This window comes from Mercenaria mercenaria, chromosome 15, assembly GCF_021730395.1.
Source record: "Mercenaria mercenaria strain notata chromosome 15, MADL_Memer_1, whole genome shotgun sequence".
NCBI classification, from domain to species: domain Eukaryota; kingdom Metazoa; phylum Mollusca; class Bivalvia; order Venerida; family Veneridae; genus Mercenaria; species Mercenaria mercenaria.
The window spans coordinates 370,615-381,849 of record NC_069375.1 but is presented as its reverse complement, the minus strand read 5'-3'; the positions used below and the strand labels follow the sequence as shown (position 1 = coordinate 381,849).

Genomic DNA, 11,235 nt, shown 5'->3' with positions numbered 1-11,235 from the left:
TAAAAGCTTTGCTGAACTTCCCATACTTTTCCTTAATGTATTATAATGAAAATCATACATTAAATATTTTGATAAATCTAGAATGCACATTCCAACAACAAGGTCTGTTTAATAACAAGCTTTCTTTTATTCTATGAATACCAAATAAATTCTTGTTAAACATCGTTGAACTAACAAATGAAGGTTTTGCTATATACTTTAATAAGAGGTTTTCATCATGTGTCAGCTTAATATTAACACTCTTGCGTAAATTCTCCATCGTCTTACCGAATACAGAGTTGTTCATCAACTTAAAAAAGTCCTTTTCAAATGAATTTTCTGCTTTAGATCTTTTTTGAGTACTAAAATCAATATACGTTTTTAACCAAGGACTTTCGTCAAAAGTTAATATTCTATGTATTTTTGTTACTTTTAACCCTAATTGTGTATAAAGTTCAAGATTTTTAAAACGAACAACATAATTTTGTTTTTTCATTAAAGTTGGAACTAATTTTTTTACATTACTTTTTCCTATTTCAAATTCTTTTTTAATATTTTTACTATAATTTGAAAGCCATTCGTCTGGTATTTTAATTTTTTCAGGAGCCAAAGGATAATCATTATGTACAGTATGTAATTCTTTTGGATATTCAAGATCACATTCAACTACAAAGTTAGTTTTACCTTTTGCAATTAATTTCTTGAATTGTTTTTCGGATATGAATTTAAAGTTTCCAGAGGGCAAAGGTCGACACATGGCCCAGCCGTAAAGATTATTGGCGTCGAGGTACATAATGTATTTGCTGTCAAGTTTAGGATCATAATCTTTCGTATATTTATTGTTTGCTTTACTGTATCTGTTTGAAATATAACTTATTCCTCCTCTCAGTCCCTTTTCAATAAATAGATACATATCAATATCAGTTATTAAATCTAACTTTACCTTTGTCATTTTTAACATGGCATCCCAAGCTAAACCAGGACTACTAAAATAATGACAAGGGTCTAATTTGTAGTACTCTAAACACAACCTTCTAAAATTTTCGAATACATCAGCTAAAAGTAATACGTCAGTTTTTAAATATAGATCATGATATTCTCCCATTGTTTTAATTTTAAATTTATTCCAAACATTTTTAGCATGTTCATATTCGTTGTCAGATATGTGTGTTTCATTTAAAATTGAATAAAAATCTTCTTTAGGGGGTAATTTTGTTTCTTTGAATTTTTTAAATGAATCCATGTAATCATATGGATAAACACCTTTTGTTTTTAATAAATTAATGTTTTCACAATTAAATTCTTGAGATAAATATTTAAATTCTGGAATATTTTTTACTAAGTTATCCAATGATTGAGACATAAATTGGAATGAATCAATAAAAATTAAATCACTTACCATAAATGCCATGTATCTTTCCATATTGTTTGGAATAACATTGACTTCTTTTTTGAATTTCCCTATTTGTTGCATAATAAAATGCCCGTCATAACCTCTTAAATTATGAAAAATGACGGGAATTTTATGTGTTAGTCTAAAATTAATATTACATTCTGAGTGAGCACTTCCTCTAATTTTCCTGTTATATGACAGTGGTCACGGACCTTCGGTCCATTCGGAAAATTTTGTTTTTCGTCTCTTACTCGAACTTCACCTTCTATATGTTCTTTTCCACAGATGTGGCAAGATTTCTGCTTTTTAAATTCAATTTCATTTTTTTTAGATATTCTTAAATCTTTGTTAAAATTATCTCTAAATATTTCCTTACAATGCTCTTCATCCTCGAGCATTTTTTCTATAAATTTGTAAACCGCGTTGGGTCCTCTGTAAACCTGTGTTGGTTTAGTATATTTGTCGTCATAGCAACAAACAACTTTATAACCATAACCGCAGTCTGTATGATTTTGGTATGGTTCAGTAAATGAAGATTCGGTTGATGGTAAAGCAGTTAAAACTTTCTTAGTTACTGATTCAAAATCAGCATAGATAACAAAAGGTACTTCTAATTGTTTGTGGTAGTTTTTAAATTCTACTTTACTTCCATCTTTTGGCATTTTTACACCCTGAACCCCATTAATAGCTAAACAATTTTCAACATGTTCATTTAATATTCTTTCTTGAGAAAAATTTTGTAAGCATGATTTGCAAAAATGTTTTTTATTTTTACATTTTGTTTTTTTAAACATTAATCTATTAAAGTCTTTTATTCAAACATAATGGTTTTTTTCGTTATTATTAATTAGCAACATATCACACATTTCGGAATATTGATATTTTGATATGTACAATGGATAAATTCCCGTAGGTTCTTCATAACCAAATATATTAAATGATATTTCATTTAAAACTTCTATTTTAGGTATTTGATTTAATGTAACAGGAAATTTAATTCCAGTATAATCAAGATCGTTTACATGTTTTTTATAATTTGAAACTCTTTCAGAATGTTTTGTTACAGGAAATTTATAAGCTAAATGACACCATCTAAAACATTCGTTATCATCATTCTTTATATTTATTAATCCTTTCATTGGATGTTGTAATGGTTTTGGTAATTCTAAATAACTTGAAGCAGCCAATGAACTATATTTATATCTATTTATATAATGAGCATCAACTGACTCTATTCTCCAGCCGCTTCCTTCAGAAATTCAATTACCAATTCTATTTATTATTTCATCAAAAGCTTGACGTAAAGTGTTTTTTATTTCGTTTGTATTAATAATTTCTAAAGCTTTTGATTGAAAATAAGCTGGTTTATATATTGTATCTGTTGCACTCATTTTTACAAAAGTTATTTTTAAAACAACGTTTATTTTTATACCTTTTAAAGCTTTAAGTTCAGCTTTAAGTATTTCATAAGAGTCGTTTATAGTTAAATATAGTTGATTTTTTGGATCTTGTCTATATTCAACTTTAATTTCAAATTTCTTATAATATTGATTTTTTGATCTCTCAATTTCCATCTATATATTATATTTAGAAAACAAAATTCGTTAAGCAAAAAAGGGTTAAAAAAATAATAAAATAAATAAAGTTTAAGAAGAAATAAAATATTTAAAGGACCATGTATGATAAGGCACTGTTTTAGCCCCCAAATTTTGAAGAAAATGAAATTAAAACTACATCACAACAATATGAATTATTTGAAAGATAAAGGATTAATCTTGCATTTTATAAAGAAAAAATGCAACAGTTTTGCCTAAAAAGTCATGATACATGGTCTAGTTTCATGCCATCAACACAGATTTTGTACATTTTTAGACATTTTCGTGCACTTTATCACCAAAATACGATACGAGCGCAGGGGAGAACAATTTTAATTTTTGGATATGTTTTGAGGATTGCAAAAACACGAAGAATGATACATGAGAGAAAATTGTTCTAAAGTGCGCTCGTAGTAAATTTTGAACAAATACGGTATTTTCGTCGGAAAATTCTACTCTAAAAATAGCCATGTAAAGGGACGAAACTCTTGATCTCCTTGAAGAGCTTGGCGTAAAGGTAAATAAAAACATGTTGTGACGTAATGCGGAAGTGATATCGGTTGCTTGAAAAATGGATTTTTGTCAAATTACAGGTAAATTAGACCTTTTGATAGTATTTGCATAGCATTTTATGAAGTTCTCATTATCATTAACATATAATCCTCGATTTATTTCAATGCTGTTAGCGTGTCATACAAAAATTACGTTATTATTATTTGATCAGTCGGCGAAAATCTTGACTTTGGTCAAACTCGTCAAAGATTTTTAGATTCTGTAAAATATTATACTAAATACGCGTAATAAGAACCAGATCTAAATATCACGGTACTAACTTGGTCACACAATAGAGGAACTTGTGTAAGGCAGCTATTTAATCAGAATTGGCTATTCCAGAACGTTCCCCATTGTGTTGTGGAAGAGAGGGGGGCGTGGGGAGGTGGGGGGGGGGTAATTTACAGGGAGGTTTCTAGAGGGAAAGAGGGGGTGCATTTTGTTTGTGTAATGTGGAAGCAGTTCTAAAGAAGAGGGAGGGGGCATTTTACAAATAAATTAGAATTGGGGGTCTTTGGAAATTGGAATTACCCAGTAGGGGTATTGTCGGGGAAGTGGGTGGGGGGGGGGTGGTATTTTGAGTTAAGCGGGTTGTAGAAGGGTAGGAAAATATGTTTTCGAGAAGATGGGTTCTTTTTTCTAAAGAACTACTTCCGGGGATGGGGTGGGGGTATTTGAATTTCTGAAATGGTCCGTTTATTCAAGGTTTATCTTCGAGTCCCAGCCAAGATTGGTTGCACATTCTTCTCAGACCTTGTTTTAATGTTGGAAGTGTCTAGCCGTCCAGTAACTTAATACCTAGCCTGCATTCTAGCAGTCCGGTCAGCTATAAAATACTCGGGGGATTTTCTAGCCGTCCGGTAATAGATTTCCTAATGAATAAGTAATGATACCTGTCATTTACTAAAGATATAAATTTACTTATCTTTAAAAAAAAATCATGTGTGCAAAACATACTAAAGATTTAGTTTTAATTGTCTTGAATAAATCAATGCATTATTCATGTAATGCCGAAATCAATGATGGCAGTGTCGTCACTCATTATTAAAATCTGTTCATCTGGTGGCGGGAAAAATAATGCTTTGTGGGATCGGAATTTTTAAATTTTAACAACTTTTTCACTGGATTTTCAAAAATAAAAAACAGTTTTAAAATACTTACAGGTTTCATATTTTAGTATATCAAAACTTTTAGAAAAACAGTAGTTAAGCATTCATAATTAACCCATTTTCTTTCGAAATAAAAGTCAAAATTAATGAACTGCTTTCCTTTCATCAATTTATTTTATAAATTTGTGTTTTAAGAATTAAAGTTTAGGCCGTTAGAATAACATCACTTTTTACAAAATAACATGGACGTTTGGCGATCAATGATGTGTAACCAGGCTATTAGATCAGCCAAATTCTTTCATAAAATTTTATGAAAGAATTTGGCTGATTTATCATTTACAAAATTAGAATGTCAACGGATTTGTATACAAACACGCTCTCATTCGTTAATATCGACTTCTAGTCGATGAAAATACTTTGGTTTGTTTAAGAAATAATATATCTCATCCAGTGATATAACGAGTGATATAATAATACGCATCATAACGACAAACAATGATTTATTCAAGAGCAAATCACTAAATGAGATATATATTATTTCGATTCTAACACGTTCCCAAGGATTTACGTACATCTTGACGACAGTCATTAAGTATTTGCCCATTTTCAATCGGTCTTTTTCCAGCGCGCTGCTATGCCGTTTGATGCCATGACGTAATAATTGTGACGTCAGAACAGTGATTTGTTGTATAATAATCCACTGTTTTCTGCCTTCTGTGTTTAATAGGAAAATAAATCGGATCGTGTTAGAATTTCACACAATATTTTGTTTACACTGATAAGTATTGATATTTTAAAGGAAATAACAGTTGAAACTATATATTATATATAAATCATTACTTATTCAGGCTAGAAAATACCTGAGGTCAGGATTGCTAGTCGTCGGTACCCGGCTAGCAGGCTAGAAGTCCAATTACCGACGGCTAGACACTTACTTTAATGTTTGTAACAGTATACATTTTATAGCACACAAACGTGACTGTGTCATAATCGCTTGACTGTACAGTTTTTCGACAGGACATTATTAAGTAAACCATGTCATGTTAGAATATGGAAATGTCTAGCTGTCTTGTAACCAATGCCTAAGCCAGAGATCTAGCTGTGAGGTAACCAGATGTATCTAGCACATCCTTAAGTGTTTTTTTTTTCATCATCTGGTTACATGTGATTGATATTTTATGTTAGGAAAAGAGCTTCTTATGAGATTGTAATTGTCATTGTTTAAAAGGGTTCCAGCTATGTTTTTGTTGTTGTTTTACTAATTTTGTCCAATATAAGATTGAATGATACATTTTGTAATGTAACGGTTAAGAGTTAATTGTGTTTAAAGATTTGATTCACAGAAAATAATTAGAATTTTGATAAGATCCGCTTTAAGTATGCTTATGACGTGAGCACAAAAGTACAAATTTGTTTTTGTTTTTTTTATATAAAATGTCATTAGATATGATCTGTGGCAAAATATGAGCCATGCCATGAGAAAACCCACATAGTGGCTGCGACCAGCTTATGTGCAGTCTGGTCAGGATCCATGCTGTTCGCTAACGGTTTCTCTAATTGCAATAGGCTTTGAAAGCGAATAGTATGGATCCTGACCAGACTGCACAGAAGCGCAGGCTGGTCTGGATCCATGCTGGTTGCAAATGCACTATGTTGGTTTTCTCGTGGCGTGGCTCATATTATTATTTCGTTACACTTTCACAATACTTTAATAGATAAGTATAAATTTCTTTTTCAGTGAACAGGTTATTGTGAGATAGTCTGATTACTTTTGAGCTACCAGATTGTGTATGAAATCCTGAAAAAAGTATTTCAACAACTTTTTCATGAACCACAGAAACTTCACCTTACCAAATTGTGTGAGTGTATACATTTGCTAGAAATATTTTTTATGAATTTGTTGTCTGGATAATCCATAAAAACCCAGTTTCAGAATACTATACAGGTTAAAGATCACGACTTAAAATCTTTCATTGTTTCATGACATATAATCTATAAACATTTAAGACATTTTATATGTATCTTTAGGTAACGTCTCTTCTTCCGGGTTTACACATGCTTTTCAAGAAAGTTCCACAGTCATTAATTGACAACAATAAATAAAAAATGTAGAAAGAAAACAGGGAGTTAAATAGTTCCTATTCGAAATGCTGGTCAGTAGTGGTCTGCTACCTTAAAATTTAATGCCTACTCTCAGTTTCGATATGAAAAATTGTCGGATACATGAAAACCATCACATTTCTTGTAGAATACATTCCAGCAGTTGGGTACGTAGCTTCCCACAAATCGGTGTGTAGGTACATATTTCCTAGGGAGAGTTCAGTGTAATATCTTCTCGGATGTTATAGAAAGAATGCATAGTATCATGTTTCCAAATTTATTCATGATATAAATATTTCTTTTTCAGAGGACCAGACATTGTGAGAAAGTTTGATTGCATTCAAGAGCTGCCAGAGCTAAAGCTAGAAAAGAAACTAAACAACTTCTTCTCATGATCTGCTTAATTGATCTTCACATTGAATTGTGTGAGTTATGAATTTTGTTTCAAAGGTATCATAAATTTCTTTCTGATTAATCCGCAAGAACCCGGGTTTGAAAACTTAATATTGAACATTCCTTTAATTAACATTATAGGTCATTTGATCATATAGCTCTTTTTTCATTTACAAGTTAATGAAGCTTACATTAAAAATCATTGTGTCACATGACGGAGATATACTGTTTCTGCCTTTGCCATCAGTCTTTCCGTCCGTCTATCCGGATTATGCTTGGCCGGCTTTCTTAGGTCAAACTGCTGGCCGGATTTCGAAGAAACTTCACAGGAGTGAATCAGTGATCAAAACCAAGCCTAGTTTTGCATATGGCGAACACATTCCGCCTCGCTGCATGAAACGGCTGACAGAGCTTAAGGTATACATAGGGGGGAGACATATGTTTTTGTGACAAAAGCACCTTGTAGTTATTCTAACAGATTTCAGCTGAAGGGAGCAAATTTATTTAATAACCTGTTACATAAAAAAGGTGAAAAATTGAAAAGTTACTTAAATACCTTGAAATTTAAAAGCAGTTTACTGAGCTGTATATTCATTTCTTTAGGAAAAAACATGCATATTAACTTTTTGTTTTCAGCAACCTGTATGCTACATTGTATAATGACGTTGAGCAAATAAAGATACTGCAGTCAGCGTTACAACCTTCATTAAACAGTAAGATTTTTTATGACAATATTTTAAATTACTTTACATTTTATTTTTGTCAAGCACAAATGGCTGTGCTGTGTATGTGTGTCCGTCCGTCTGTCTAGATTTGAATCTCTCGGCCATAAATTTGACATGCATGAAGTAATCATATTTATATTTGGCATGAATGTTGATCTCAATAAGACAGAGCGCATTAACATTTTGCAAACCCAGGTTCCTATCTCAAAGGTCAAGGCCACAGAGGTCAAAGGGTGGGCCCGACATGTTTCCTGTGGGCCTCTAGTTAAGGGGGCTTATTGCACTTCAAATCTAAGTTATCCATGCAGAGTTCTGGTTTCCATTGCAGCCAAAAAGGAAAAAAAATACTTTAAAAATTTTCATCACAGAAACTGCCAGTCTGATTTTGAATTCTTTATTTTCTACAGCTTTGATATTCGGCTGTGATATAAGGGTTTGACTGTCTACCATAATTCTCCAGATTATTGCCTTAAGGCCAAAAAGGCCATACCCATGTTAAGGCATGAACAGAATATAATGAAAGCCGGGAACATGTTTTGACAGGTCAAATAAATTGTACAATATAGGCTAACATAGAAGAAGCCCAAATCTGTACTGGTACATTACACAAACACACTTGAAGCTTTGAACACAGGTGAGCACTTTAGGGTCAATGACACTCTTGTTTTCTGGATATTTTTTTTGCTACTACTGAATGATATATATAATTATACACTTCAATAGAACCAGTGTAAAGTGGTGCAGAGTAAAAAAATATACTTACAACTTTTTCTTGTATTATTTTTTTTTCTTTGCAGTTAACTGTTTTAATTAAACAACTATTTAAATGAAATGTGCATTTCAGTTTATGTTTTCACTCTTTATTTCAGGAATGAATTGGTGTTACAGAAATGGATAACTTATGTAGACAAACACTTTCAGACTACTGAAACTACACATTGTTTGAGACTATGAGAATAGCTTATTTTCATGATGGAACTCATACCACAAAGAAAGAACTTGCTTTATCTTATTTCTTACAACTAGTCGTCAAAGACATACCCAAGTAAACTACATCAGGAAAGAAAGCAAACAAAGTTGATTCAGGATTTAGAATTGAATGTTTTTGTGTCAACAGTGTGTGGAAACTGCGGAAAATAGGATTTTAATTTCAAGGATTTGATTTAGTATGTCAAGGAGTGATTTGTTTTTAATTCATCACACAAGTTATTGACAATGCTCTAAAATATAAATAGGATGTGTAAATACAGACTTTCATACCTAACTAAAATAATGTTGAACTCAACAGAATACTAGTAAACAAACTACCATCTGTTGTATGATATATTTGTTGTTTTATCAAACTTTGTCAGTTTTGTTACATTACTTATCATTGATAGAATATATTATCTAATAGCTCTTTACAAAGTGTCAAGTACTCATCATTATAAGCTATTTTGAAATAATTACAGGACTGATATTTTACTGATATTAGTTAGATGTGTTGTTATTAGACCCCTTACATTTGAAAGTGAGTTTAATTTATACATACAGGATTCTGCTATTCCGTCTGTCGGGTAGTCCAGTCTGTCAGATCTTTGTCCATAAATTACATTTGAAATAAAATATAGCATCATTTTCAGTTATTCTTGCAAAGAAAACTTTTAACAAGGTGATGGACTGCTTGCACGATTTAAACTACTCTTTTCCAAAAACATGGTGACATTTGAAGGTCCAAAGAGTGCAATTCATTGAGGACTGTACATAATTCCTTTCTTTCTGTATTGATACTCTATTATCAGTATTATTCAGCCAACTTGTTGCATGCAAGATTTGATGCAGTGATTCAAAGGTCAATGTTACACGGAAACATTTAAGTCTGTTAGCTCAGATATACGAAGTATGGAGAGCTGTCCTACTTGGCCTCGGCGTCTTTCTGCGTCACCTTGGTTAAAGTTTTGATGAACTTTCTCTTTATCTTAGTAATTACTCGAAGACTTTGTTTCAAACTTAAAATAGTTATTCGTCATCTTTACCCACATCATATGACACAAGGATCATAACTCCATCACCAATATTTCATGAATTATCTCCCCTTTTACTTAGAATTTCAGTTTGAAGTTTTGATGCACTTTCATTCTGTCTCACTTATTAATCCCCGGCCACAAGTGGTGGGGGTGGGGGGTGTTATAGGAATGGTCTCCGTCTGTCCTTCCTTAACACTTTTGTGTCCTCTCCATATCTCCTAAACCCCTTGAAGGATTTTTCATGAAACTTGGGTCAAATGATCATCTCATCAAGACGATGTGCAGAACTCACGAGTCTGCCTTGTCAACTCAAGGTCAAAGGTTTGAGCCTTCCATTTTGTGTCCGCTCTATATCTCCTAAAACCCTTGAAGGAATTCTATAAAACTTTGGTCAAATGATCACCTCATCAAGACGATGTGCAGAACTTTGAGTCAGCCATGCCGACTCAAGGTCAAGGTCACAACTGAGGGTCAAAGGTTTGAGCCTGTCCACTCTATGTCTCCTATACCCCTTGAAGGATTTTCATCAAACTTGGGTCAAATGATCACCTCATCAAGACGTTGCAGAATTCATGAGTCAGCCATGTTAGTTCAAGGTCAAGGTCACTGCTTAAGGTCAAAGGTTTACCTTTTCACTATCCATAGCAGCGGTAGGGGATTTAGCTGTCTTTCAGACTGCCTTGTTTCTAAATGGATTTGATTCAAACTTTAAAAAGTTGTTCCACATCATCACCCACATGATATGGCTCAAGGTTCATAATTCTAGCAGCAATATTTCATGAATTCTGTTTCCCTTTTACTTAGAATTTAAGGTTCATTTCGATGCATTTTCACTATATCTCTGTTATTACAAAGAGGTTTTGATTCAAACTTAAAATAGTTGTTCCATTACATCACTCACTTCTAAGATACTAGAACCATAACTCTTGCACCAGGATTTCATGGATTAACTGCCTTTTTTACTTAGACACTCGGGTTAATGTTTGGTGCATTTCACTCTATTGCACTTATTATTAAATAGATTTGATTCAACTTAAAGTAGTTGTTTCACATCATCACCCACATCATATGACACAGGTACATCACTTTTTGCACCAGTATTTCATGAATTTTGGCTCTTTCTTAGTTCACCTTAGCCAAAGGCTTTTGGTGAACTTTTGTGATCGTTCATTGTCATCCGTTTTCAGTGGTCCGTCCGTCAACAGTTTCAAGTATCAAGTCAAAAGCTTTAATAGTAATAGAGATATTTGACTTTATCAAAAACTTGAACCAAAACTTGTAAGTAAAAAAGGGGCATAATTCTGTCAAATTCAAATCAGATCAGAGTGATGGGGATTGTTTCTCCTGGTTTAGACTTTAATTGTAAATAAGTATTTAAAGTTT

At 32.5% G+C, this 11,235-nt stretch overlaps 1 long non-coding RNA gene across 1 annotated transcript; it reads left to right on the top strand.

Annotated features, from left to right (window-relative positions):
• Positions 1-3,129: 3,129 nt before the first annotated feature.
• LOC123545002 (uncharacterized) lies at positions 3,130-9,320 on the top strand. Its single transcript, XR_006685225.2, has 5 exons — positions 3,130-3,560; positions 6,367-6,487; positions 7,036-7,153; positions 7,758-7,834; positions 8,716-9,320. It is a non-coding gene; the product is annotated as an uncharacterized LOC123545002 (long non-coding RNA).
• Positions 9,321-11,235: the final 1,915 nt, after the last annotated feature.